This window comes from Tympanuchus pallidicinctus, unplaced genomic scaffold, assembly GCF_026119805.1.
Source record: "Tympanuchus pallidicinctus isolate F22 unplaced genomic scaffold, pur_lepc_1.0 scaffold1, whole genome shotgun sequence".
NCBI lineage: Eukaryota > Metazoa > Chordata > Aves > Galliformes > Phasianidae > Tympanuchus > Tympanuchus pallidicinctus.
In genome coordinates this window covers 32268231-32296146 of record NW_026294618.1, presented here as the reverse complement: position 1 = coordinate 32296146, position 27916 = coordinate 32268231, and the positions used below count along the sequence as shown (strand labels likewise).

General features: G+C 38.9%; 2 long non-coding RNA genes across 5 annotated transcripts in view; one reads left to right on the top strand and one right to left on the bottom strand.

Annotated features, from left to right (window-relative positions):
- The first annotated feature begins 13252 nt into the window (after positions 1-13252).
- LOC128090062 (uncharacterized) overlaps positions 13253-27916 on the top strand; it is a 40563-nt gene continuing 25899 nt past the window's right edge. For both annotated transcript variants that reach the window (XR_008210790.1, XR_008210806.1), the window contains exon 1: positions 13253-13337. This is a non-coding gene — a long non-coding RNA (uncharacterized LOC128090062). The remainder of the gene's footprint in view (positions 13338-27916) is intronic.
- Positions 26767-27916, bottom strand: part of LOC128089907 (uncharacterized) — a 41564-nt gene continuing 40414 nt past the window's right edge. For all 3 annotated transcript variants that reach the window (XR_008210752.1, XR_008210735.1, XR_008210718.1), the window contains one exon: positions 26767-27485. This is a non-coding gene — a long non-coding RNA (uncharacterized LOC128089907). The remainder of the gene's footprint in view (positions 27486-27916) is intronic.

Below are 27916 nucleotides of genomic sequence, written 5' to 3'. Positions count from 1 at the left end.
AACAAAATACTTTTTCTCTCTTTTTTTTTTAATAATAATCTTCACTGATGCCTTACCATTGCAGTAGCTGCACATGGTAGAAATCATAATCAATTAATCTTGAAAAACATTCTGAAGTAGGCAATCTGAATACCCAGCATGGAGCAAGGGAGCAAAAACATGGGAAATTTAAGTGTCATGTCTAGAATCATAAACACTGGTGCAATCTGAGATCAAGCCCCAGCTTCTGTTGACAGACTGCACCATGGCTCCACTATACTCTCTTAGAGAATAGTGGCATAAAAGGTTTGCTGGGTTTTCAAAATAGCCCCAAGCTGCTAAGTTGACATCCCCAGAATATCCAGGTTTGAATCTTCTGACTTGTAATTCAACAGAAAGAGTGAAGAGGGTTCCATATAAACACGAACTGATGAAAGTGTATCTGTTGCTCTACTGGATTGTAAATGGCAATTACTTTTCTATGATCAGTGTTTCAGTTTCCCGCTGACATAGAAGCACACACATGTGAAGGTTGTTGAGAGCACTGCTGAACAGCTACAGAGAGATTGCACATCCCACAGCAGCTCAGTCACAGAGTTAATTCATTTCAGATGCTGAAAGAAGGTTTTGAATTTTCTTCCAAAGAGGCTAGCAACTACTGACACAGGGAATAACTTGTCCCTGTAGGAGTGAATATTGCTTGAATAAAAACGTAAGTTCAGACTGATTATTCTGCCATTTTTTCATCCAATTCATTAACAAAGTAGCTAGATGAGGGGACCTGTGTGCCTGGGGACACGCCACAGTCACTTTGCTTGTATCTTTTAGCTATCAAAACTTTAAAGTGAGAAGAGACTGTCTGGTATTATGCGTGGTGCTATTAATCCTAATGAGCTTCTATGGTACTGACATTTTGGGTTAAAATCTTCATGACAAGATAGCATAAGTTATTAGTGCAATGTCCATGGGCTTTGAAATACTGAAAAAATCTGTAATGGAAATGTACTGATATCAAAGCTTCTTTAAAGTCTAATTCCTACACGAATCTAGTATAGCTGTATGATATAAGGATAATAGAATACCATTTTGTTGCCAAAAGCAGCAAAAGCTGTGCAGATTTTTGGATTTTTCATATGCTCACACATTACCAAATTAACTAGTAAAATTAATGTTAACATAATACCACAAAGAGAATTCCTATGGGATGATAAGTGCAGCAGAGTGAGATAAATGGAAATTGAGAAAATGATATGGTAGAAATCAGACCAGAAAGCTTTTGCAGTATCTTCTGCGGATATTTTGTGAAATCCCCAGGCAGGTATGGAGCTTTTATTATATTTTCAAATTCACTTTCTTTGGACTTCTTGAATCTGCTTTAGGTCAAAGTTTAACTGCGCTGAGAACAAACTTCAGCATGTTGCCTAGGAAAAGCCCTCAGAGGTGGAAAAAAAAAAAATCTTACATTTGTTGATAGTTGGAAAGAGCTGTCTCTTGGCAATTTTCTTAGCAAATGACCTTTAGAGATACTTCTATGGCAGGGACCTCTGGATTAGAGGTCAGGATACCGTGCAGGATACATATAGAGTAGCTCTCTTTGGAAAGAGCTTTGGATAAAGGCTTACCATTGTGCTACAAAGGAAAAGCGTTCCAAGTGTAAGGATTGGCTTGGTAGTGTAAGAAGAGAAGTCGTTCCCTGGGCTTGGGAAAAAGGGGTTCACCATGCTCTGAAATTACACAAGGCGGAATGGAAAATTTCATTGTGTAAGTTCAGGGGCAGAGCTTTTGTGAGAGGAGATAAGTGGAGAAATTGTAGCTCTGTAACAAATGCCCTCCTGGCAGAGCCAGGATTTCATCTGGCACATCCAGAGCTGTTTCATACAGAAGAACCATGGGAGGCTTCTCTCTTGCTGACAAGTGAAATTGCTGTCTAGATTATGTCCCCCATTTCTGTAGTGGCCTCTGAGATATCCCATATTGCAAACTGCATTCCGTGGATGACTGCACCTTATAAAACCTCTTCCAGATTTATGTATATATATACACTGTGTGCAAACTCTGTTTCTATGAAGTAGAAACAGAACAGGTGTAGCTTTTGAGGAGTATGAGCACTTACAGTAGCTACTAGAAAACACTGACAGGGAGCTAGCACAGTCAGAAAAAAAGAAAGAAGAAAATTAAGCCAAGACATCAGGCAAGGCAGAAACTGACTTCAGAAGAAATCAAGAGGGATAGATTCATTTATTAGAAAGAAACTTATTCTTCTCCATTACAAATAAACATGCTCTGAAGTAAAGCTATGAGCCAGTGACACTTTTTATTCTTTCCAGAATATATGTTAATCCCATGTAATGTTACCTATGAGAAAGAGCAGCCATTTTTCTTTGTATTTTCTACAAATAAGATGCAAGAGACAGTGATCTCTTGCAGAGATGCTATCTAATGCTATGCTGACTAGATTCTAAACAAGCCATCCAAGCTTAAAGAAGAGGCTGTTTATCACTAGAAAATGTAAGTAGGCAAGTGTGTGCCCGCTCATGGAAGAGGGTGAGTGTAAACTGTGCTTGTGTACAATGAGTGGCCAACAACAACTCTTACTGGCATTACAAGGAAACTTTTTGACTGTGATTGCTATGATGATTTTTCACATTAATAGCAATGAGTAACAAGCTCACAACTCAGGCCTGGTAATACAAATAAGCAAGCACTCATCATTTGACTATTTTGTCCCTTGGTTTTATCATTCTCAGGAAACTCAAGTCCTAAAAATTTTGTTGGTCTAATTGTCAGGCAAGGGAGTTGCTGGCTTTCAGCCATGGGTGCTGGAGTGATCCAAATGAGTAGATAGTAATGGCGATGATTCCCAATTCTGTGAAGGAAAACTCCTGCTGGTTTGAAAGATCTTCTTGATGAACACCACATGTCCATACTGAACTTTCTCTTCTGTTTATCTTAAATTTCCTATGAAAGCCATTTCCATGTGGAGGGATAAAGAAGGTACGTGCTTACAAAACAAATCAAATCAAACTGCAGTACTTAGAAGTGTGTTTATTCAACTGTGAAATCTGCTGTTGACATAGGGATTATTGGATATCAGCTGTATTTTATCACCGCTCTATTAGCAACCAAAGTTGGCTGCTTCTCTGTCCATGACAACCTTCTTTGTGGTAATGGTAAGTGGTTAGCAACTATCTCCTGCCTGAAACCTGTGAGCCTGGTGTTCATGAGGAGAACAAACATGAGCAGCCTGCCTCAGCCTGACTTGCTTGAAGGTATTAATGTTATGGGTGATGTGAAATTGGTACATTTGCCACAAGATGTACAATCATGTACAATGTGCAGCAGCAATGGCCTTTGTCTTCATGTTGGCACTGTGTACTTTTAATGCAACTGTACAATGAATGCATTTCTCAGCCTGGTTATTGGGTATCTTGCCTGATGAGTGTGAGAACTGCAAGGAAAACCTGTTTCAGGACAGAAGCAAGCATACATTCTTTTACTGAGACTATGATATTTTGCCTGGAAATAATTTAAGATTCATTTTAACAAGCAGGCAATGAGATGCTCCTTAATTTCACTGGAAAATCAATAACTAAGCAGTCTGCTAGCTCACACATGCCTTGTGGATTGTACAGTGTAGATTTTAGTGAAAAAATATTTGGGAGTAGTTCCTAAAAGCCAGAAGTGATTTTTCAGTTTTATGTCTTTTGCTGACCTATCTCTTCCATCTTAACACAGATGCATATTTTAATAATCTTGAAAATTCTCAAGTAAAGCAGAAACTTTTAAAGATTTGTCATTGATCAGTATTACATTCTTCTGCATAGGCTCTTTAAATTCTCATCACGCAACGTTCCGCCTCTGAACAGGCAAAAAGCTGATTGATTAATGGGATGTATTTGCACACAATGCCATTATAAATATGTAGAGTGAAGTATTTGTAGACAGCAATAATATCTAAGGTGTCTTTTTTTTTTTTTTCTTTTTTTAAGAGGTATTTACAGATTCCTTCTGCCAGAACTGTTCATTTCCTATCCTCTACATGAAAGATTTGTTGTCATCAAATGAAGGTGAAATTCATTGAAATTGTTATTTGTTTTGATTGCTTAACTTGATCTCAGGTATACTGTGAACACAGATGTGTGAAAAGCACAAAGGATTTTATGGAAAAGGAAAAAAAATATTTCAATGTTTTATTTGTCTCTTTACAAAAAACGACGACCACCAAAAACCCCAGTGTAAATCTCAGAGGTAGAGAAATGAAAGATTAGAGCGTTTATATTCTCCAGAATCTTTTTGAGGAATCAGTCCTGATTTATGGCACCTCATCAGCATTTATAGGGGATGTTAGAGAGACATTTTTTTTCTCCCTGGGGAAAGCTGATTGAGACTGCTGTGGAACCAGCTGCAGCTGTGTGAGAAATGGTCTTTGCACCCAAGAAGTAAGCCTACACTCTTATCCACTACTCTGAGCATCCTCTTGCCCTGTAGCATGAGCTTTGACCTAGAAATTATGAAAATCTGTCTCATAGCAGTGTGGAGAATGATTTGTAGAGCCATTTATAACAGCCAAAGATAATTCAGTGGTGACCTCTTCATGTTCCCATAAAACTGTTTTTCCTTCTGCATCAGGAGATGAGTCAGCAGCAGTGATAACAGGAGTTAGAGAAAGGCTGGAAAAAAATGAGTGTCCCAAGGACTTCAGCAGTGAAAAATTAAGCTTCAAAGTGATTTCTTCATGGAACATTTTTTTCTCTCTCCAGGACACCAAACTGACTGACTATTAAAGAAAAAAGAGAAAGAGAGAGAAAAGGAGTTGGATGGTATTTCTCAAAGTCTGCCCATTTCTAACATACTTTTGGAAAAATTGAGTAACAAAACCTGCCAGGATAGCCCAGTCCTGATGGAGGTTAATAACACTTTCTGCTTGGTGGCATGTTTATGGTTTTGCAGAATTGACCCACGGGCCTCATTCTCAACCGATGTAACAGGCTTTCTTGTTTGTTAAGCCTGTAAGAATCAGGAAATTGGCCTTTGCAGCTGAACAGAACACATGCCTACCCAGAAATTCCCATCTGGTTGCCATCAGGTGTGTCCTTCTTCCTGTAGGACACAATGGGTGATAGGAAACTTTGAATTTCCTCTTCCTTGAAGGACATTCTTGTTTCCAGTGATTAAGCACAGATAGGTTTTAAAAGAGCTTGCAGCATGAGGTGTTATTTTACATGGACTGCTGCAAAGTTTTTCTGTTTTGCAATGTTTTCAATTTCTTCAGATTTTTAAATCTGTTGTGCATGATATATAAAATCAGTGTTGTATAGGTATCTTAGCAAATAGAGGGAAAATCACAGCTGCTAGTACTGAGCTATTTTCATGGCCTTTGAATAATAGATATGAAGGAAAAAGGTAAGGAAATGAAGGGAAAATGAAAAGAAATAATCTAATTTCTTCTCTTCATTAAACATGATGTAAAAGAAGGGGCTTTGGACATATCCGGAGGTAGGTGGCAGCTGAGCTGTGGTGCTGAGACTCTAAAAGTGTCGAAATCTCTGTTGTGAGTAAATCAAGACAGTTAAGAAATACCCTTGCTTGTATCCCTCATAGCTAGGGCAGAATTGGTAGCTTGAGTTTTGAGAATTACATATATATAATGATAAGGTAAGATATACATTGCTATCTGTCCAGACACTGCCAAAATGCACAGTTGCAGATGAGCAGATAGCACCTGGCGGTGTCAACCCTCTTTTGGGATTGCACTTTGAATGTGCAGTATTGACTATTTTAAACAGACTCAATACAGTGCTTGTTGCTGTGACTCTAAAATGGTGCCCATTGTAGTAAGGAATGTAAAAGAAGAAATGTGATTCATGAGATATCTGCCAGGAACTTTGCCCTCAGTAACTGAGTGAAAAAAAGAAATCACTATCTTGTTCTATTGTTCTGTCTGGCCCATCCTGTGTGCACTGTTTCAGAATCTGATTCTGCAGATCAACAAATCTTTTCCTTGATCCACTGCTCCTGGTACTCAAATTAGCTGGGATTTGGATAAAGCCCTCTGAGAGGACCATGATATTTCAACTTTCTTCAGCACAGTTGTGAGAAATATTCACTGAAAAACCTAATACTTTTCAAGTGAGCTTAGGCTGAGTATCAGATGCAGGGAGGGATTTATTGTTGAGTGGAAATCATGTAAAACTGCACTTTGACATACTTTTGACCTGAAACCTGGCAAGGCTCAGCTATTTTGACTGAAGTTATTTTGAGGCTGCAAAGCCAAAAATGAAAGAAAATCTCAGAGGTGGCACAAAGAGCTCAAACTTACCACAAATCTGCTTCAGCCTTCAGTATAGACTGAGCCAGATACTGCCCAGCCTCTCTAGGTAGACAGGTAAACAACAATATTTTATTGAAATGTTGCAATCGATAGCAAACATAAGCACATGTGGTAGAATAATGTCACACCTGAAAATAATCAAGTCAGTGCTGTATTCTCAAAAAAAAAAGCCATGTGGAAGGGAATATTTCTGGGGACTTTCCCAAAGATTTGCCCCAAATCTTTGATCAGGATCCCAGCTGAGATGGAGCTTTTCTAGATTATCTAACTTGAGTTGTGCATTGCTTGGTGATGCCTCATCGCTGTCAGATTACCACAGACTTTGCCGCCCCTTGGAAATAATTTCTTATATTTATGTTGTTCCCTATTATAAAAATATTTTTTTTCTCATCTCATATTGCATTAGCAATGACTTCAAAAAATAAACATTCAGCAGCAAGTAGAAATAGCAGTGGGATTTGTTTAGTTATTTTGCCCAGACAGAATTTAATGGAAAACCACTATCAGATGGAGAGGAGGCTGCCTTGCATTTCCAAATGAGAATATTCTTGGGAAAAAAGAGCTTTTCCCCATAAAAGTGTTACTGCAGAGAACCAGACAAACGTTTCCAGCTCTCTGAATAGTTCAAGTTCTGAGGGCAGCAGTTCCAGCCCTCCAGGAAAAGAGTGCACGTATATGTGAATTCTCTCACATGAATGCATAATAAAAGCAAAGAAACTTTATGAGTTGCTGAATCCTAACTCTTTTTTTGTCAGTGTAGGATTTTCTGTCTGAAGAGAAAGAACATCTTATTCTCTCCCCTGCTGCTTCTTGCTGCTTATATTGCCTCTCTAATTGGAAACTGCAGTATAGATGTGTAAAAAAAAGGATATTTTTGAGCATACCTCAAGGGTGAGCTGTCTAACCAAGGAAACAATTTCATCCTGCCTATTGTAAAAGAAGCCTGGCTCAACAGAACTCCTATATCACTGCAGAGCAGAACAAAAGATGGCAAGGAGAACTCGATAACCGTAACTGCAGTACATGAATATTCATATTTTCAGCGTGCAGATTTTTGCAGGCTGTTGCAGAATTGTTTGTCTTTAGTTTGGATAGGTGAATAGGAGTTGCAGCATTGTGCATACATTTCTGCTTCAGATGAGACACTACATTTAGCAGTGAATAAAGAAGACATAGGATTCCAGGCTGGGCTGTCGCTTGCTGCAGTGTGGCCTTTGCTTTCAGTTTCCATCACACGGTGCATTTTGCACTCACAGACAAACAAATCAGCTGCCAAAGGCAAGTCTGACAGGGAAGCAGTATAGCAGTGCTCTCTGCAGAGGGATTGTGACATACGGCTCGGCCAAAGGCACCCACCTGCATGCAAGTAGCACCTGAAACCTGGGTGGTTGACTTAGATCAGGAGTGCCACAGTGCTCCAAGAAGAGAATGTCCAAACTAACAAATTATTAAGCTTGTTTCACTGGCAGGAGTGGCAGAGCTGCACTAGCGAGTGCCAAATTAGTGTTGCAAATGGGGCACAGCTTTAATAACTGTGATGATCTTAATCCAGAAAATGTTCATGTTAGAAATATTCAAGCTAAGGCCAATGGAGTTATTCAATTGTTTAAAGTTAGGCATAGGCATATTTTCTATGTAATGTTTTGGAAGGGTGTAAGCATAACTGATCTGAGCCCCAGATGCCCTGTTTTTGTTGCCGACGTTGGAAGTGGAGAGTAATATTCATCATCAAAGACAAACAAATGGATGACTCAGTCTCATCCTTTACTCAGAGGGGAAGAATCCAAAGGGAACTGGATTTCCCTGCTTAGAGAAATCCATGCAAAGAGAAAGGAATTCACATTTGTCTGGAACAGGGAAATGCAATCCCGTTAAAAACTCTTTTTCTGCAGTTTTTCAAAATGAGGCCTGAGGTTTCTTGGTCAGACAAAGCTGATTTCTCTCTCACTGGGAAAACTAAAGGAAAAGATCAGTGTTATAGTGAACTTTTCCTTCTTGAAGAAACACACAGTGATTCTATTTTCACGTGCAGTCCTCAGAGCAATGAAAAGTATTTTTCACATACCAGCAGCACATCTGCCACAACTTTCTGTTATTTAAGCCGAGAGCAAGAGAAAGATCCCTTGAAAAGTTCAGAACAACCAAAGTACCAACAAAAAAAACCCCCAAAACTTATTAGCTGTCACCATCAAAGCCACTGCTTTAGTAACTGATATCTTAGTTTTCAGTATGGATGATATATATGGAAATATATGAAGAAATAACACAGTGATCAAACTGATTAATGAAGATGAGTAGGTCCCATCAAATGCTTTCTTAACATATACAAGATAAAATGTTCAAGAGTCGAGTTTACCAGGATGTCTCAAAAAATATCCTTCATTATTTTGAATCAACTAAATATCTCACCTTTCCTGGTTAAAACTCAGGTCATTTTGTTGACTAAATGCATAACAGAGCTTGATATCTAGTGATAAATCAGACATAAGTAACTGCAGGAGTAGCAAAGAACTGTTATTCTGGCAGAATTTGAGTTTCTCTTTCAAAAGGATGTGTGAGAGAAATTTAGCTGTAATTAAGGTCAGAATTCTCCTATTGTTAAATAACTATTAGAAGGTGCATAGCTCTGAAAAATCACCTTAGCAGATGTTATTTTTTTTTAACTTTTTTCCCCACTATTTACGGGTTCCCCTCCTCTGTCATTCAGAGTTCCTATGAGCAGAGAAAGTGACACTGCTATTATTTCTCAGCACAGGAACTGCCATGGGGTTTCATCGGAGGGAAGTGTATTACTGAGTACAAGTAGTAGAAGTAAGGGAGTGAATACTGAAGGCAGTAGGAGAAGCATGTTTTGGGAGTGGGGATTCTCACTTTTTCTTGGTCTGTTCTAGAAACCATCAATTTCTGGCCAGCAAGCAGTAGCAAAGGAGGGTAATAGTCTGAAAGAAAACTTTGCATTTGCTTTTCTGAATTACACAGCTGCTTATGGAAGGATAGGATTTAACTGTGGAAAACTGATGTGTGAAATAAGTCTGGACTTATTTCCAGGGAGCTGGTGAGGTCAACGCAGCACTGACTTCAGTCATGCAAGCCCTCATGGTGGGCTCCTATTTGCAGTACAAAAGTTAACTCGGAGACATTCATCCTAAACATAGGGAAAGGGGATTAAAAAGAAAGTTAAGCAATATTCAAACTGACCCTAAGCAAAACATGCATCAGCTAAGTGACATATTGGAAATATATTGGATGATTATTTGTGGTTTTCCTAAGGGCAATATTAGTGCAGTAACAAAACATATGAGGCTGAGTGTTTTATTTAGGAAGGTTGGGCTTTCGAGGCTGGATTTACTGCTCAGCCCGGCTCCCAGGCTGGTCTTCCCAGGAGCAGTGCTTCCCGGATTGGGAAGGCCAAGATGAGAGCTGTGGAGCTCAAAACGATCCAACAACTGCTGAACATAAGGTCACAACCAGGAACATATGAGATGAATAAATCTTTATTGGGCAGGGCTGCAAAATATTAGGTAATGGGGCCAGTGAAAAAAAAGGAACATTTTCAGAACTGCTCTGCAGAACACTCATCACAACAGGAGTTCAGGCCTCTGACAAGGGGAAAAGCTCACATTTTTTGATGCTGATAGGAAAAAAAGGGAAAAATCTAGCAAAAGGTCTTTTCTTCTTCTGTAATTGCATGTGTTTTACACATCTGTAACATTTTAGTCTCTAAGAGTTCATGTCAATTTCCATAGTTCAGACTGGCTGCCCCATGCTAACCTCATCCTTTTCAGTTATTTTCCAGTTTCCATCACCATCTCTGCCTTCTGCCCCATTCTCACCTTCTTTCTCACTTGCAAATAGAGAAACAGAGTTGAAAATAAAAATTCCACACATTCTGTTTCTGGGGAAATATTCCAGTGCTTAATTCCACCCTGAATTGGAATAGAAAGTTGAAATACCTCTTCTCCTTCTTGCCATGAGAAAAGAAGCTCCAAAAACTCCTTTTTTTTTTTTTTTTTTTTTTTTTTTTTTTTTTTTCAGAATGAATGAAACACTTAATTGGGAATCATTTTGGAATTCATATTATTCATCTTCATTTTTGTCACCTCCTGGGGAAAGGTGAACACACAGCTGGGAAGATTGCTGTGTGAAAATGGAGCTGTCCACATACTTGGTCCAAGAGCCAGCAGACTGGATCCAAGTTTTGGATCCTTCTTCAACTCATGTTGAGTCATGCACCATTTGCTGTTTCCTCTCAGCAAGGCAAAGACAGACTTCCTTCATGGAAGAAGACCTGCTAAGAAATGTTGAGACCATGAAGAAAAGGCAAAAAGGTCTAATTGAATCATCTTGCAAACTGTATTCGGACTGTTAGGCCCCCAGGTGATTCATTTTAATGGTTTGTATTGTGACTGCTGTTTATCCGGGATGGAGACTCACCCAGAAGGACTCCTGCTGATTTTCTGAGAGGCCTTGGCTGACTGTGGGACTTTTGCTCCTGCTTACATCCATTCCTGGGCCACCTTCAGGTTGTCTGTGGCAACCTGGTTAGGTCTGGGAGGAATACATCTTTCCTCTTTCCTTCAAGTGTGGCCTCTCCTGTTCTGGGCATGCAGCACTTCATGTCCCAGAAATGCTTTGAATTAGATTATGAAATTTTTTCCCTGCTCTTTTCCAAAAACTGCTGTGAGGAAATTTTGTAAAATTAGAGAACTATTTGAGCTGGAATGGACATTTACAGATGATCTAGTCTAGTCCTCTGCAATGAACAGGGACACCTGCAGCTAGAACAGGTTGCCCAGAGCCCTGTCCAGCCTGGCCTTGATTGTCTCCAAGGACTGGGCATCTGACACCAAATTTTGTTGCAGTACAGACAAGTGAAAAGCAACAATGAAAAACAAGATGATAGACCCATAAAGAATGCACAAAACTTCTGTATAAGCTGTTATTGAGGAAAATTCATTTCAAAGTAGAAACTAACAGAGAAGAAAGTAAATACTCTATCAACCACAGCAAGGCACTCATTCAGTCTAGTGAGCTGTCTAATGATCTGTTGTCAGAACTGAGACAATATGAAACAGGTATTAACACGTTTTTCTCTGTTGCAACAAGAAGAATAACCTGTACCTGAAAATGAATCAGATTCTTTTAATAAAACTGGATGTTGCTGAAACTGAGATGGTACCGTTTGCATGGAGAAGAATTGCACTTCAGATAGGAAGTTCTGCTCTTTTCTTTGTCTGTACCTATGAGATATCATCTGATGGATTCAGCTGAGCCTGTAGTCCTTTAAAAAAGCTTTAAAAACTAACACTGTGAAAAAGGACTATAAAGAATAGAATTGTATGTGTAGAGACATGGAGGAATCTCTGGATTTACATCAGACATGCAAACAAAGGAGCCCAAACTTAAAAAAAGAAAGTAGTGAAACCAAAGAAAATCTCTTTGTGGTAAAGTACAGAAACTAGCTACAGAAAGATCTTGTATGTCTGCTCCCAACTGCAACATCTTTGCTATCTTTGACAGGAAATGTCCTGTCTTATCTTAATTGCTTTGTGCAGTGGTTCTTCTTGTTGTTGTTGTAGGAAGCAGTTCTAGCTTTAGGCAGCCTTAAAAAAAAAAAAAAAAAAAAAATCTGAAATACTTTACAGTGAAACATATACAGTTGACAGTAATTTTAATTCTTATTTGAGTGCAGTGTGTTAATTTTGCATAGTTCAGTTGTCCACATAGACAGAGTTTTGCAGAATAGCTCATATTTTGTCTTTGAGCACTGTCACATCAAGCACTGATTCACTCCCCAACAGCCTTCTTTCTGCACTTCAGAGCTAGGAAAAGGAATGCCTGGAATCCACTCACCTGTAGTCATAGAATGGCTTGGGTTGGAAGGGACCTCAAAGACCACCTAGTTCAAATGCACTGCCCTAGGCTGCCTAGGGCCTCATCCAGCCTGGCCTTGAATTGACTACATTTCAGAATCCAGTGTACAGCCAGTGAAAATCTATGGTTTCTACAGTGCTTTTTAGCATTCTGGTAAATCTGAATTCTTTGCTCAAGAGTTTAAACTCATAATTACAAACTCTACAGTTCAAGAAAACTGTGGCACATTCACGCAGACCACAAGCCTTTAACAGTGCTTACCTTTTAATCAAGAATACTCCAGCTCATACTTACCTCATATGACACTACAGTCTTCCTGTTCTTTTTTTAATTTTATATATATTATTTGTCTCTTTAGAAGGAGTAAGGATCTTCAAGCTTGCAGGCAAGACTATGCTAACTGTTTCTAGAGCCTCTCCAGAATTAGTTTTTGCAGTTTCCAGAAGTTTCTTCTTTGCTTTGCTTTTGCTGTTTGCCTTTGATCTAGTTTTCCTGAGCTAATAAGTGTGTGACAGACCAAGATGCTACACAAAAATCTCTCTCATGTTGTCCTACCATGCATGGAATTGATTTTCTGATTCAAAGCTGCTGTCCTTAGCTTGCATAATGCACTGCTCCCCCTTCCTCCCGCCTTAAGGACTTACCATTAACACCATGTGTGAGGAAAAACAGCTGTCATGCTATTTTGTGAATAACTGAGCTGTATAGTACTTGTGTGGGGGGAGAGACTGGAGTCAATACCAGAAGGGTAATATGGAGAAAATATAGGGAAGATGAAGGCAAGGGAAGAGTCCAGGCAAGTAAACCTGGACTCACAGAATACTATTCTGTGCTGTGCTAAAAGAGACTACAACTTATATTAATATAAAAAAACCCACAGAGGTTTATTTCTTCTGTTTGGTGATAAAACTGCATTACAGTGTATAGTTTGAGTCACTGAATGCACCCATAACAATACAGCCTGACCTCCCTACATCTCCAGGCACTTTCTCCTATTCTTATTGGCTTCACCTGAAATTTTCCTTGAATACCCAGCAAACTGATTGGCTCCTCTGTAATCTTCACAGGCAGCTGCCCAGGAGCTGCCCTCATTTTAGGCTGGGTTGTAGACTGATGTGATTTCACAGTGTGCAAGCAGCTCCCTGGAAAACAGGTAAAAAGTTTTGTTGAGCCAGTCCCTTCTCACTGGCTGCAGCTATTCATGGCACGCAGAGGAAGAGGACCTGGAGGTATTACCCAATATTTAGCTTAACTTTCTTTAGAATTAGTTGTGGTTCAAGGAGTAATTGTGCAAGCATGTGTAATACATCTTTTCTGTGCAAACTGACCTTGGATACCTTCACTGAAAATAATCCTGTACTGGCAAGCAGCAGCAGGTTTATGTGAAGTGGAAGCACACTAGTTGGAGGATTCACTGTGCATGTTTCCTGTGCATGTTGGCTGAGCATTAATGTCCTCTTCTGATATGCTATTTATGCATAAAATTTTTTTTGGAATCTGATAATTAACTTATTTTCAAGAGAAGAGAATATGCAGAAGATGCTGGATTTCAAAATCCGAGCACTGTGTTATTGCTTCTTGAATCTAAGATACCACTCCTTTATCCCTGTGACAAGAGTTTGTAGAAGGTTCTGATGGCTCTCAAGGCAGGCTATGCATAGATACAGAAGGAGTGAATGTGAGAGCATGCTTCCTTCCTGAGAAGGAGCAAGGGAAAAGTACTCTTAGGGTAAAGAGCTAGCTTACTTTTTGGGAGCTCCCACTGAAGTTCTGCTCTGTGCATCAGACAGACTCATGCAATACTGGGTGACTGTAAGTTATTACCCTGATTAGCTAAAAATGTTTTACCTACACAGAAAGCAAAGCACAAAACTGATTGGCACAAATCCAAACAAAAAACAGCCAGTGTTTTGCAATTGTCCTCCTTATGCTAGAGGAATGCACACCCCTGCACACCTATCTCCAGAAGCTGTATATGAAGATATATGAACTACTTCTCCCACCACCTCTCCTAAGACTCAATGTTCAGCCCAAGGATGAGAGAGTCAAACTCATGCTGAAGAAAGAGAAAACTTAAAGGTGGGAGATGAGGCACCCAGCTAAAACAGACAAGGTCCTGCATTGTAAGGAAGATGAAAAATAAGCAGTTTGCATGTGCAGATAAACCTGTTAATAGCTGCCTGGGCTCTGTGCTGTGAAGTTAGTTCATATCCATGAACTAACTTCACTCTATTTGGCAGAAAGATCAGCTGTTTGATTTCAATTGTCAGGCTAAAATAGAATCTTAGAATCATAAAATCTCTAGAATAGGTAGCTGAAAACTAAACATAGCTTATTCCCTTGCATGCTGTATGTGGAAAAAAAAGCAAAAAAAAAAAGCAAAAACCCTCTTTAGTTCTGTCAGAGATGTATCGTGCAAAAAATTTGGATTTTTCTACATCCGGGTATAGTTTCTTTTTGCATCTGAGATGGCATAAAGCCTGTCTAAAAGGTGATATTTTTCCCCAAGTCCTAGTGCTGTTCATGGCTCCCTCAGTTTTGCTGGTGCTGTATTTAAGGCTGGAGTTAGGGCTGGAAGGCCATGCTCTTGAAATGGAAGTGAGTAAGGGCTGGGATAAGATGGGTCATAAGATGTCTCACACAAGTGGAACTACAAGCAAAAATGCATGCATAATTATGTCTGTGGATGCTGGAACTGGTTATATTGAACATACTATATAACACTATGAACCTTTTTTCCCAGATTAGGAAAACTGAGAGGTTTATGTAGTAAGTGTAGTTAGGAAGTTCTGATGTCTTGGTTCTGCAAAGATGCTGTTGCTTGACATTCGGTGTAAGTGTGAATGAAGAGTTTCCAATAAAGTGTACAGAACCACTATTGGAGGGTAGCTCTGTGCTGTGAAAGTTAAATAATCTGCTGGTAGAAATCAGCATTGGTCCTCATCAACGTGGGTCTATTGTAATCTATCAGTTGTTCTGGCTGAGTTGCAAATGCTACCTGTGGAAGGGTGTAAAGTACTCTCTGTGAGCTTTAGTCTGGAAGGTACTATGTGTTTTTCAACCAGTCAGTTTACTAGACTGTCAGACACAAGATTATCACGTTAAACAATAATGTTCACTTGACCTGGAAAACTCTGTAATATTCTCATCTGCCAATGTTTTAATTACAGGGTAGCTTTTGCTAAGAGAAACTAAACTTAGAAGTGGGCGAATGGATTTTGATATGAAAGGGGAAGTTTTTTTTTTTTTTTTTTTTTTTTTTTCCTGTTTCTTTTTCCTTTCCCCAAGGAAATTACATTCTTGGGAGAACTGCAAAACCAGAAAGACCAAAATGTTCTCCCTTGAGCCATAGGGTGGAGAAAACTGTGCAAACCAAAGATTAGATATAGAAAGTCATCTATTTATAAGTGAAAAAGAGTAACAATGAAAGGAGAAAGGGATGATGTGCAAATGAATAAGGGACTTAGGAGAGAGGAACAGGGAAAGAAAGGAGTATTTGATACAGAGTTTTATCAGTGATGAGTGGGTGAAGCTTTGTGCAAAGTAGATCCGAGGAGAAGAGAAATACTGGAGCGATGGAAGGTTCTGCAGAGAAGGGTGTCTCAGACCACAGCTGATGAGATCAAGAGATGCCAGTGCTTCTACAAAGCCAGGTTTGGCTGGGAAATCCTGGCATGCTGCAGACTTCAGAGGCTCCTACTGAGGGTTCTTCCTAATGAGTACTGTGCCTCACATTAACTCACAGGATGAGGGATTAATAATGCATATAACATATGCAACTGTAGATTTTATGCTGTTGTGACATATTTTTACTTTTAAATTGCCAAGCATTATTGTAGTATTGGTAGCACAAATATTTTTTATGTGTGGTGAACTGTTAAGGAATTACTATGAACGTTCAAGAAAACATCCGTGATTTTGCTAGGGACAAATACAGCTCCTAAGTTAGCTTTCTTATAGCAGTTTTCTCTTCAGACTGTCCTCCTGTCCATGCAGCAACACAAGTGAAAGTTCTGGGCGTGTGGAGAATGTGAGCTTGGACGCTGGGTATCCACAGCAATGAATCTGAAAACAGTTCAAAACATTGCTCTTGTTTGGCATCTCTCAAGTAGCTTAAACAGTAAGAATTTATGCCTACAATATGCCATATTCCCTCAGACATTTAAAATCTTATTATGCCTATATTGAGAGGTATGAGTCTAGTCCCTGGCTCCACCATTCTCCTTGCACAGTGGGAAACACACAGTGTAGAAAATATGAAGCTTGAACATTAAACTTGCACATAACTTTGGAGTCCAAGGAGTTAATGGCATTGGCCCTTGTACTTAGTATTTCAAACTTAGACTTGCCTACCACTCTACAAAAACAAATATAGACAAATGTGAGAGAAGCAAATAGTTCATAGCCGGAAGAGTTTACTGTTCAAGTTTCACAGGCTGCTGAACATATTTGTGCTTAAATCTGAGCTCTCACTAAAGAGGTAGAGGGCAGAGAACTAAAGGGAACTAACTGTAAGCAAGAAATTGCCAAAAAGATGGTAAAGACAGATAATGTTGTTACACTGTCAATCAGCGCAAAAACCTAGGGTTATGTGCAGCTTGTGGTAGTTTTGTCTTTTTTTTTATAATTATTAGTTTGTAGACATTTATTATAAAAATATAAGAGACTAGATACACTAAGAGGAGAGATTCGAAGAAAGGAAAGTTTGAGGACTGTTTCTGGCAGTCTCAAAAAGTAGATGCTTGCAGAAAGGCAAATTGTATGAAGACGTACATGTTAATGAGAATTCTGTGAAAATCAGAAGAGTTCATGTATCAAGAGGAGGAATCATTTGCAGAGATGTGGCGGAAGTAAGAAAGGGCCTTCTTTTGGTGGGATTGATGGGGGCTGCTTATGAGAAAAAGTGAACTCGAACGCCAGGCAACCATGGCTTGTATTTATGCAAATTCGGAAAGAACGCTGGAACAGCCCAAACGCAGAAGTTGTCATACTAGCTGCACAGTTCTTCAAGGACAGCAAATCTAAAAGAACAAAAAAAAAAAAAAAAATTCTCTTAAAGCTGGCATAATTATAACAGCATTTCTGCCTGCGGTTTTACTAGAAAGCAGCATTTGCAGTCATGGACTCAGACGACTGACCCGTGATGCGTTTCACGCGATACACACATGTGATATGCAACGTAACAGTGGGCTGACCCATACCAGGCATACTTGCTGTGCTACTTTGCAAATTTCCAAGCCAGTCTGGGCGGATGCATGGCTGCTAAATTGTTTAGAGTTTAACTTCCTGTCTGATTTTTTCTTTCTATTATCCTTTTTATTGTTTACAGCATTGTCAAGTAGATAGTTTTCAGCTGAAGCTTTCTCTACTGAATATTCATTTTGTTAGGTCCTTTAAATGAAATCCATGGATCTACTTACATGGTTTTCAATTACAGGAAAAAATGCCCTTTCTTTTATGATCTGCTAAGACCACTTCTGCGTTAGGGGCAGAGGAACACATGCCCATTAAGACTTGAAGATGAATGAAACCTTAGAAAGTCAATTTATTTAAGCTGTTGACAAATGCCTGTACTGCTGTAGTATTCTGTGACACCTGAACATTTTCATTCAGTGGTATTTACTGCTGCCTACTTGCGTACAAATATAGGGTTGTAACATAATACTCATTGAAATTCTTCTGTGTTAATAAGCTTATCATTTAAAAAGAATATATTGGATTTTGTATGTTTTTTCTTACAGAAATTTCACTGACGTGGAATGTTCTTATAATTAAAAACTCTTTATTCTATAATTTAACTTAGTGCAAAACTGAAGTATAAAAAAACCCAATTTTTCTGTATTTTTCTTCAATATTGGACTAGCTTCTTTGCTGACTTTCATTTTATGCATATAATAGTATATATTATAATATGTAGATATTATATTATACATTAATATATGTAATATATATAAATATTAATGTATTAACATAATATAATATGCATTAAAAAAAATACCCGAAATAAGACAAGGAAAGAGATGATGAAGGACTTTCATAATTTTCATTTTTGAAAAAGATAAGAAAGAAGGGGACAGACTCGGATTGGACAAGGGGAAATGGTTTCCAGCTAAGTGAGGGTAGATTAAAGTTGGATATAAGGAAAACAGTGAGGATGGTTAGGCACTGGAACAAGTTGCCCAGAGAGGTGGTGGATGCCCTGTCATTGGAGACATTCAAGGTCAGGCTGGACAGGGTTCTCAGCAACCTGAGCTACCTGCAGGTGTCCCTGCTCATTGCAGGGGTGTTGGACCAGAGGACATTTAAAGATTCCTTCTGACTCTACAATTCTCTGATTCTCTGATTATCTTTGTGAACTCATGAGGTTTTATTAACCTTTGCTGTAATATCTGTATCTATAAAAGGAAACATCGCAATTTCGTATTTGTTAGCATGAGTGGTTTTCAGAATAAAAAAAAATATTAGAATAAATAGTGAAAGAAAAGTCATTGAAGATATCACAATAAAAGACAAACAATAAATGCAATCTATTTACCAAAGGAAGACCATGGCAAGCTAATCTGATATATTGATAACTTTATAAGATAACTTTACATCAAAAGGTATGTGCCTATCATTCAAGATTTGTCATTAATAGTGCAAATAACTTTGTCATGTTGTCAACATACTGTAAAGGAATTTGGTTTGTTCCAAGGCTGAGAGTGGCCATGGCTCTGTAAATAGTAGAAAGGGAAGCAGCAGGGGGATTTCAGCAACCATAGTGATGATATGAGGAACAGTGTTGTGCCTTCACCATGAATAGCTTCAGCTGGAAAGTTAGAAGAAAGTCTCTGATTGTCAGAGAGATAAATTTGCTTAATAAATAATTTAGTTAGAAAGATGGAGCTTGATAAACAGTCAGAACCATATGGCCTGATTGGCAACAGCTGTGGATAGTGGAGGCCAGTGTCAGGACCAGCATGTCCCTTCTACTCTCAAGCTTCTATTTACTGTTGCCATGTAGGACTGTTCTGTGGGCACATATGTGTGTGTTGATAAGTGAATCTGTAAGAGCCAACTACACTGAAAATTACTTTACAGAAGGCTTGTGGATATTAAAAAAGAAATGCACCTAACAGTTTCTTTGCAGAGTTGTGTTTTTTTTTTTTTTTTTTTTTTTTTTTTTTTTTAAGAGAATTGAAAGAGAGTTTAAAATGCATCTTGTGTTGTGATGCTTGCAGGAATCCGAAAAAACAATTTTTGTTTATAGAAACTTTTATTCTAATTTCTTAACATTTAAGCTTGGATAAATGGGAGAAAATGATTTGTTTTTACTCTCCTTACTTTGCTTAAAATGACCACAGAGTGCGCAGTTTGCAACAGGAGCCTTAAAATTTCCACATTTAGTTTGTTGGTTGATTTTTTATTTTTTATTTTTATTTTTATTTTTCCCTTTGTAAATGGTTTCATCAAAAATAAGAGAAAACCAAGGAGTGAAAACTGTGCTCACCACCATGGATGGGATGGCCCAGAATCCTGAAAGTTATTTGGTTTTGGATTACTCAGCTTAGTGTTTTCCGTGATGTTTTTGGTGCATGCCTGATCCTCTGCACACCCCTTATACCTGGGCTTGTCTGAGACCCTCTAGAGCTCTGCCTGCTGCACAGATCTCAGTGTATTTAATATACAGTGAGAGATTTTACACACATGTAAGAATGCATTTCGACTATTTGTGAACAATATGATAGATCTTTCCTTTAGCATACTTTCAAATGTCCTGTGCACACTGTTCCTGGAATATAGTAAATTGTTTGTGATTTGACTTCCAGAAGCTTTTACTTCTCTGAAGACATTCTTAGTGTGAAGAAATACATGAAATACTTTATGTCACTTTGACAGATAAATACGCTTCATGAAAGGAACAGCCTTTCTTCCAATTGCAGGCTCTGCTTGTACTAGAAATTAACCAGTGCCAGAAGACAGGCCCAAGCACTAGCTTCATTGCCTACACTGTTAAATTGCTAGAGCTGTCCCTGGAATGGTTTTTGCCTGGGCAGTCTGCCCAGGCCTCTTCCAAACAATTCTTGAACGTGCTTTGAGAATTAGGATGGGCCAGGCACCATGCCCAACATGTCATTTGGATGTGGGCACCCTTTTTTGGATGATAATAGACCTCACTAGTGCCAGGTGGCCTCAAAACAAGAGGGAATAAACATAGGCTCAGTGCCAATGCCATGTGCTGGAGTAGATGATCTTCTGTGCTGGAAAATGATATCTTAGCATTATGTGTACGTGAGTGTCTTCATGTTTAACAAGCTGAAGGACTGGAGATTTTATAGAGGGCAGCTTCCAAATGGGACTTCATGGCATCCATAAAATTAAGGTAGACATTATACAGTGCCTGTGTTGATGAATAAATCAGAGCCATGGATCAAACCCTAGTCCTTGGATCAAAGGCACTGGTTCAGATGAACGTTAAGTAGAAATTGGCTGTAAAATTTTGTGGGACTCCTCTGATTTGAAGACATAGTTATGTTTCTTAACACTTTAGAGTGCATGAAATAATACAGGGGCTGTATAAATGTTGTTTGCTTTAGGATGTAGCGTATGTTTGAAGATGCAGTGTCTATGGGGTTGCTGTTACCAGGCTGTAGAGCCAAAATGAATTATTTTTCTTTTCTTCTTTCCCTTTTCCCTTTTCCCTCTCCATTTTCCCCTTTACCCTACTCTTTAATTTTAAACAGTCATTGTGCAGAATATAAAATTTTTATGGGATGGACATGAAACACTGACTGAGCTATAGCATGTGTAAATGAGAGAAGCCTGTTAATTATAAAGAAGCTGCTGGCATGCATTACTGTATTGCACATTAAGCAGTGTATTTCCATACCAGAAATGTCACTGGAAATGGGAAAATCCTTTGCTGTGACAATTTTCAATCTGATGATTTTGGTTTGTCTTAATATGCCAATTTAGCACTAGTGCAGGAGCTGCTTTCTGAGGTAGATACTTGCGCCTGGGCAAAAAGTGGCTGGAACAGTAACTTCTTCAGGCATCTGGGTTTTATTCAGTGCTACAAGGCTGATGAAACAGATGGTGAGGCCTGAGAATGTTCTCAGGTCAGACCTGGCCAAGGGGAGAAACATGATTCTTGGTTATGACAGAAAGAGATGTACTGATATAAATGCCCAGCGCTCGTTTGAGAGTCTTTTGCTGTCAACAAACAAGTAAAATTTATACCTCCCCTGATAACAAAGTGGTGTTATTGTCAAGCTTTTCAGTTTGGCTTCTCCCTGCTATGCAGTTTAATCTTGCTTCATAGACAGAGAGATTGTGAAGAGCAAAGGCAGAAGTTCAAAGAAATGGGTATTTTTTTTTTTATTTTTTATTTTTTAAGCAGAAAAGTGCTGGCTACCTTTGAAAAAATGGCTATTCAGTTCAGAGGCAGTTCTACAGTCCTGGACACACTAGAAATGAAAAAATTGCTGTCCTCATCCATATTTATTAACTGAAGAAAGTTTACTTAATTTCAAGACAACTATTTAGCACAGGAAAAACTGCACAGCTTTTCCATGTCATACAAAGCATTTGCCAAATTTCCATCACTTTCCATCAGTGCTGCAGAAGTGCTAGCTGTGCTTGTAAATGCCCTGGAAATGCCTGTTATAAGTTTCTGTCACTGACCAGGACAACACTGCATTTATTATCTTTCACTGTTTTTTCATAGTTATAGGCGTTCATAAAAGTGCAGTCATTTCTAGAGCTACTGGGCAAAGGAATTAGCTTTATGACCTAATATATCTAACCTGTCAAGTCTCCTCCTTACAAACCAATTTTTTTCTTACTGTATCAGACAAAGAGAAAAGTAGACTTTGCCATCCACTCCAGAGGGCTTATTGCTGTTTTCACAGAATAAATTTATAGTGGATATTGGTACACTGCAGGCATGCAGAAGAATTTTCTTGTGTGCTCTGTGGTAACTCCTTGGATAAGAAGTGGCAGTAAGCACTTCTGTAGGAAGAGAAGGCACCAGCTTTCCCCAGTGAGCATGGCATGGGTATCATTTCAGATGCCTTTTTTACCCTCTAAGTGCCTGCAATCCATGGTCACCAGAAATAACTGCCCCATCTGAGCAGTTGAGATGTAATCACGTTATTTCCCAAGAACATGAAGAGGCAATTACATGTGCACAGCCTGCACAGTCCTTTGGATATGTGAAAAGCTACACCTAAGCATCGCTTTTCTTCTTTTCACATGCAACGAAATCACCTGTTTACATGATTCACAAGCAAATAAGAGCAAGACTGTGCTCAATCTGCCCAGTTTATCCCATTTTCTGTTTTACTTTCTATGTTTTTTTTATTGACCAGACATCAGCTCCCACTGTGGTGACAGCTCGTGGGTTTCAATCGCCCTATGGCTTACCACTTCCTTCTGGTCCAACAAATTGAAGTCTTTAAAAGAAAAGGCAGTTACTTAGGAAATCAAGTGGTTAAGCTTTGCGGAATGTCTCAGTTTTTATGTTAGGGCATACTGCAGAACTCTTGTGAAAGAACAGCCTAACTGTTACTCTTACTACAGCTTATATTTGCAATGTTTCAACCAAATGATGAGATGTGTATTTTAAGTGGTATGATTACGTTTCTACTTCAAATTTGAATTTATTTTTCGTGATATTTTCAGTCTTTTTGCATTCAACTTCTGAAACTTTGCTACCTCCTTTTTTTTTTTAAATGCTTTTTTCTATGTTTTTCCAAGATGACCCTTGCTTTTTTTTCTCTCTGAAAAATATAATAAATTTGGATTATGAGACTAATAAAATGTCAGATAACAGGGAAAAAAAAAGAACAGGTATTTCTAATGTAGCCCCTCTTCATTCATTATAGTTACAAGCAGGAAAAAATGATAAAAAGAAGCTCTCCTCTATGATTCTGCAGTTATTTACAGAAAGTGTGAAAGATGACATTTCTGACTGCAGCCTCTTTCCATAAACTTGTTGTGCTTGGTTATGATGACTATGTTGAGGTTCATGCACCCTATTGTTTTTAGCTGTTTGACAGTCACGGACACTAAGCCCCTCTTCCTGGATCTCCTGTAAAACCTAACCATGACAACCAGTGTGAAACGTCAGTGGGCTGTCAGCTTAGGTGTTTTTGTGAATAAAAATAAGGAGAAAAAAAAAAGTGTTTGTATGAACTCCTGATATTTGGCAATTCCACTTTAAAATGCCGGCCATGGCTAAGGCAGTATCCAGTGCTGCATTGATACAGGCAAAAGCTATTTGGTAATATACAACCAGGTATACATAATGGTAAGACAAAACATTTCAGCCACTAAGTAGACACTGTTGTTCTCTGACCTTGTTTCCCCTCTTCTCCTGAAGAGTTAAAATTAGCACTGTTTTTTTGTTTTTGTTTTTGACCGCAAAACTGGGTAAAGAGCTTGACTTCTCTGTAAGCAAGTGGGGAAAAGGTGTTGGTAGAGGGGTGAACATAGCAGTGCTCTTAAGGGTTCCCATTTGTTAGGTGGTAGGGTAATCAAGAGATTGGTAATCATAAAACTCTTGCTACAAAAGTCTAGGTATAAGCTCTGAAGGAAGCTTAAGTAGATGACTAAAATGGAGGAGCAGAAAAATAAAGGGAGAAAGATAAATGTACTTCAGACAGGTATATTTTCATAAACTGTCAGTATCAGATGGTTGTGAGCTTGGCCTATCACTTCTGCAGGCTATTTTCATATGCTGTATTCTCTTAGTGCCTCAGTCTGTATCCTATCTTTTTCTGTTTTGATTGTTTGACTGGCATCTCTAATGAGGGGCACTTGCCTTCCTCCTCCTCAAGATACTGCTAGCTCCAGCCATTACAATATGTTCTCTAGAGTGCTACCTAAATTGTATATGTATGTAAATATACATATATCTGCTACAGCTTCCTCCCCCTCGTGTCTTGAAGGACAAATTAGGAGCTAGAACTGTCAAAAGACAGGTGTTGTGATGAGGATAATAAGCATCACCAAACTCCTGACTAATAATGAAACATTTGAGAAAAAGGTCCTTGAAAATATAAATTTAAGAGGTCTGCACTTCTGTCTTACTATTCGGTGCTTATGCTTTAGGACTTGTATAGCTCTGTACAACTGGCACAAAATCTGTGTTGTTTTCTGTCACTGTGTGATGGAGAAAAGGGGAATGTGGGAGTGCAATGCCTGCACGAGCTATTATCCACATTTTCCCATTCAGACAAGAAGGATTTTTCTACAATTAAAAACCCCACCAAGACGAGTGTGTGGGGCCTTGTAAGCAGAAAGGATGTTGACGTTATGGCAATGCCTCGCCTTGAACACAGTGCTCGATTTCCAGTTGCTTGCACCTTTTTACACAGTTTTAAAATAGGTTGACAGCATCTGACATCCATATAAACCTCCAGAGCAGTACAGAGAGGTGAGAAGCAGAGAGTTAGACACAACTGGTCTTCTTTCACTCACATCTGGAGAGAGAGCTGCATGTGACTTGCCCTTCACTTACAGATAAGGGGCCTCCCATCAAACAAGCAAAGCATGACAGTTCCCTGTAACATTTTTCTTGCAGCCCTGCACAACCTGTGGCTAACCTCTGAGCTTTAAGGGTTATGGTATTTTCATCATACGTTGCTGTGAAGCAACCCAGGTCCCGCTGCCTGTCACATTAGCAAAAGGTACAGAACTAGCTGCAGTTTCCTTCAGAAGGGTTGAGGCTTGTTGGGTTCTGCCTCTCTTATGTGCACTGGCATGTGCAAGCCTTTCCACAGCAAGGAGAGAATCTTCAGACCTGAAAATGATCTGATCACAGTAATAAGATAGCTTGAACAGCCTCTGTGTTGGTTATATGCTATCTCCATTCTATGTTCTTTATCCCAGATTATTTGATATTTATATCTTGTGTTTTTGTTTGTTTGTTTTTTCCCCTTTCTTTCCAAATGGTAGGATTTGAAACATAACAGCTGAATTATACAGGAAAAAAATGTCACCCTTAGTTGCGTGAGCACTGACACAGCACAGAGCTGCAGGCATGGGAGGAAGGAGTGCTTCAGGAATGTCCTTACACCTCAGCAGTGGACATAAAATACATCACTCTGCTGAGCTCACACCTATTAAGTTCACCTTCCTCACCTTTCTGGGACTGTGTCTATTACAGTATTATCCTTTATCAGTGTGAGATGCTTTTTCAGTGGCAGATATTTAGGCCCTGGTAATTTGTGCTCTTTTTATATATGTTTCTTCACAAGAGAGGTGACACAGTGCTTGTAACCAATTCCACAGTCTCTAAATACCCGTCATTTACTTGGCTGCCAGTTTGAAGATCAGAATTAGAAAGATCCTAATGAAAATAAATTTCTGTTAATAAAGCTGAGTTAGCTTGTTCTAAACAATCTTCTGTATTTAAATTGGGAATGAGGATATTAATCTGACAATGACCCCACTGCAACTTGCCCTTGGAGCAGAAACAATAAAGATGCTGTGAATAGTTGCCTGGCAGTAAGTGAAAAATGTCACTGGGATGAGTGCACTGGGATGCACTTTCATGCAGCAAAAACCCATAGGGCCTGGATTGGTTATGGCAGAAAGCAGAGGTATCAAATTAGCAAATGCTGGAACTAATGTCAGTGGTTTTTGTTTGTTCTGTTCCTACATGAAGAATCATGGCTCAACACTTTTCATGATCTCTGTGGGAGCTCAGTTTGGTGGTCCAACACTACCACCTCATTCCCAGGCTGTTCAAAACCAAGCCTGGTTATCAGTCTGTCAGAGAGAAGTAGAAGAATTACATCTTTTGAAAGCAGTGTAAGTGGTGAATAATGTGGAACGAGTATCTGGGCAGTTTGCATTATCACTCCTCTGTTCCTTATGCTTATGTAGTTCAGAACCAGTGATCTACCAGGCTTTTGTGATGGCATATCAGCACGTGATTTTGCTGTATTAGAATCACCACCAGCTCTTCTGTGGCTTCTAAGAAAGGTGAAAACCATTCTTTGCTCTTCAGGCTAGAAGGAAAAATCAGCAGAATAAATCCATCTGTACTTTGCCTATGATAGAGGTGGACCTAACTCCCCAAAGATAGAATGGCAGAATGCAGCTGAAAAAGCTGACCAAAGAGACTTATAATTTGATGAAAGTTTTCCCGTTTTACAAGCCATTAATGCAGCAAGGCCTTCACAGAACTGTTCCATTACCCTTTAAGATATTGTTGGGGTCTGATCTGAAAAAAACTGGTGTGATAGTTTTGACCTCAGTGGGAGTTAAAGGCTCCTGATAAATCATAAAATCAAATTCTTCTAAAGAGGGCAGTGCTCTCTTTTACTAGGCATACAATAAGCAAAACCAAAGACACTTGAATAGTGAGTTGGATTTGTGACATAAATGAAGCCAATATCCCATTTTCAAAATAATCCTCTCCTTATCATACATCAGAAAAAGTATTTCAAGATAATTACAGCTTTTTTGAAAAGGTTGTTTTTAGTGAAATACACCATCATGTCTAAATAGCAAGGACACTTAAGAAAAACAAATGGATTAGGTTTTTCTTTTTTTAAGCATTTAATTTTATTGTACTAGGTACATCTCTGTAACTGCACAAATTTAAATAAGCATTTACCAAATTAGACTGCAAATTTCATCTCTGCCATCAAAGAAGAGTTCATTTCAGGAAGTATCAGAGCCTAGAGTTTTAGGTCAACAATACAACAATACAACAATAATGGACATACACAAAACTTTTTATCAAAGTCTGATTGTAATTACTTGTATACTTTACACCTCAAGAGGAGATAAATTAGAGCAAGCCTGTCTTTAAATTGGCTGGGTTGTGTATGTGACCTGCTGGAGCCCAGAGGCAGTGTTTGCTCCCATTGCTAAGAATATTTGAGGCAATGTCAGAGATTTGCTTGCTGCCTGCTGCACAAACAGAAGGTGCTCTATGGATGTCCAGGAGTCTTGTTATGCTGTGCTGAGCCAGACCTTCGCATTCCTTGCATCTCTCCCATTTACTCCTAATGATCAAGAGCCATTGCTCTGGAACAAGTTGCCTAAAGATGTGATAGATGCCCTGTTTCTGGAGACATTCAAGGCCAGGCTGGACAGGGCTCTAAACAACCTGATCTAGCTGTGCATTTCCATGTTAATTGCAGAGGGGTGGAACTTGGAGACCTCTGAAGGTTCCTTCCAATTCAAAATATTCCATAATTCTGTGATTCTATGATACATTATTTCTCAGCCCCAACAAGCCAGGAAGATGCAAGTTAGTATATCGGGATGAATAACAGTTGGTTAAAAGATGGATGTGGGGCATCTAGAAAAAAGAGAAAGAATGCTGGTGAGGTTTGCAGGGTAGATAGTGGAGACTTGGGTTTGTCTGAAGTCTCTGAAGACCCAAACTTTCAGCAAAGTTGTACAGCTGTCTTCTGAGGAGTAAACATTTTTTTTTGTGCTCATGATTTAGTGATGGCAAAATGTGATGCATGCAATTGTGTTAAATGGAATGTAATTTCATTTGGGTTTATCTGATTTCACTGAAGCCCTAAGAATTTTAATTAACTTCTGTTGCTGCTGGTAAAATGTGTATTCTTAGGTAGACATTGACTACTGGCTTAGTTGAGGTAAACTGCATTATGGTCATTTGTCTGAGCTCCAGTGTGCTGTAAGAGAGACTGAACTGGAAAGTAAAACTGCCTGTGGATGGGCTGCTTCAAACATACTTGTTCTCTTTTTTGAATCTTCCAG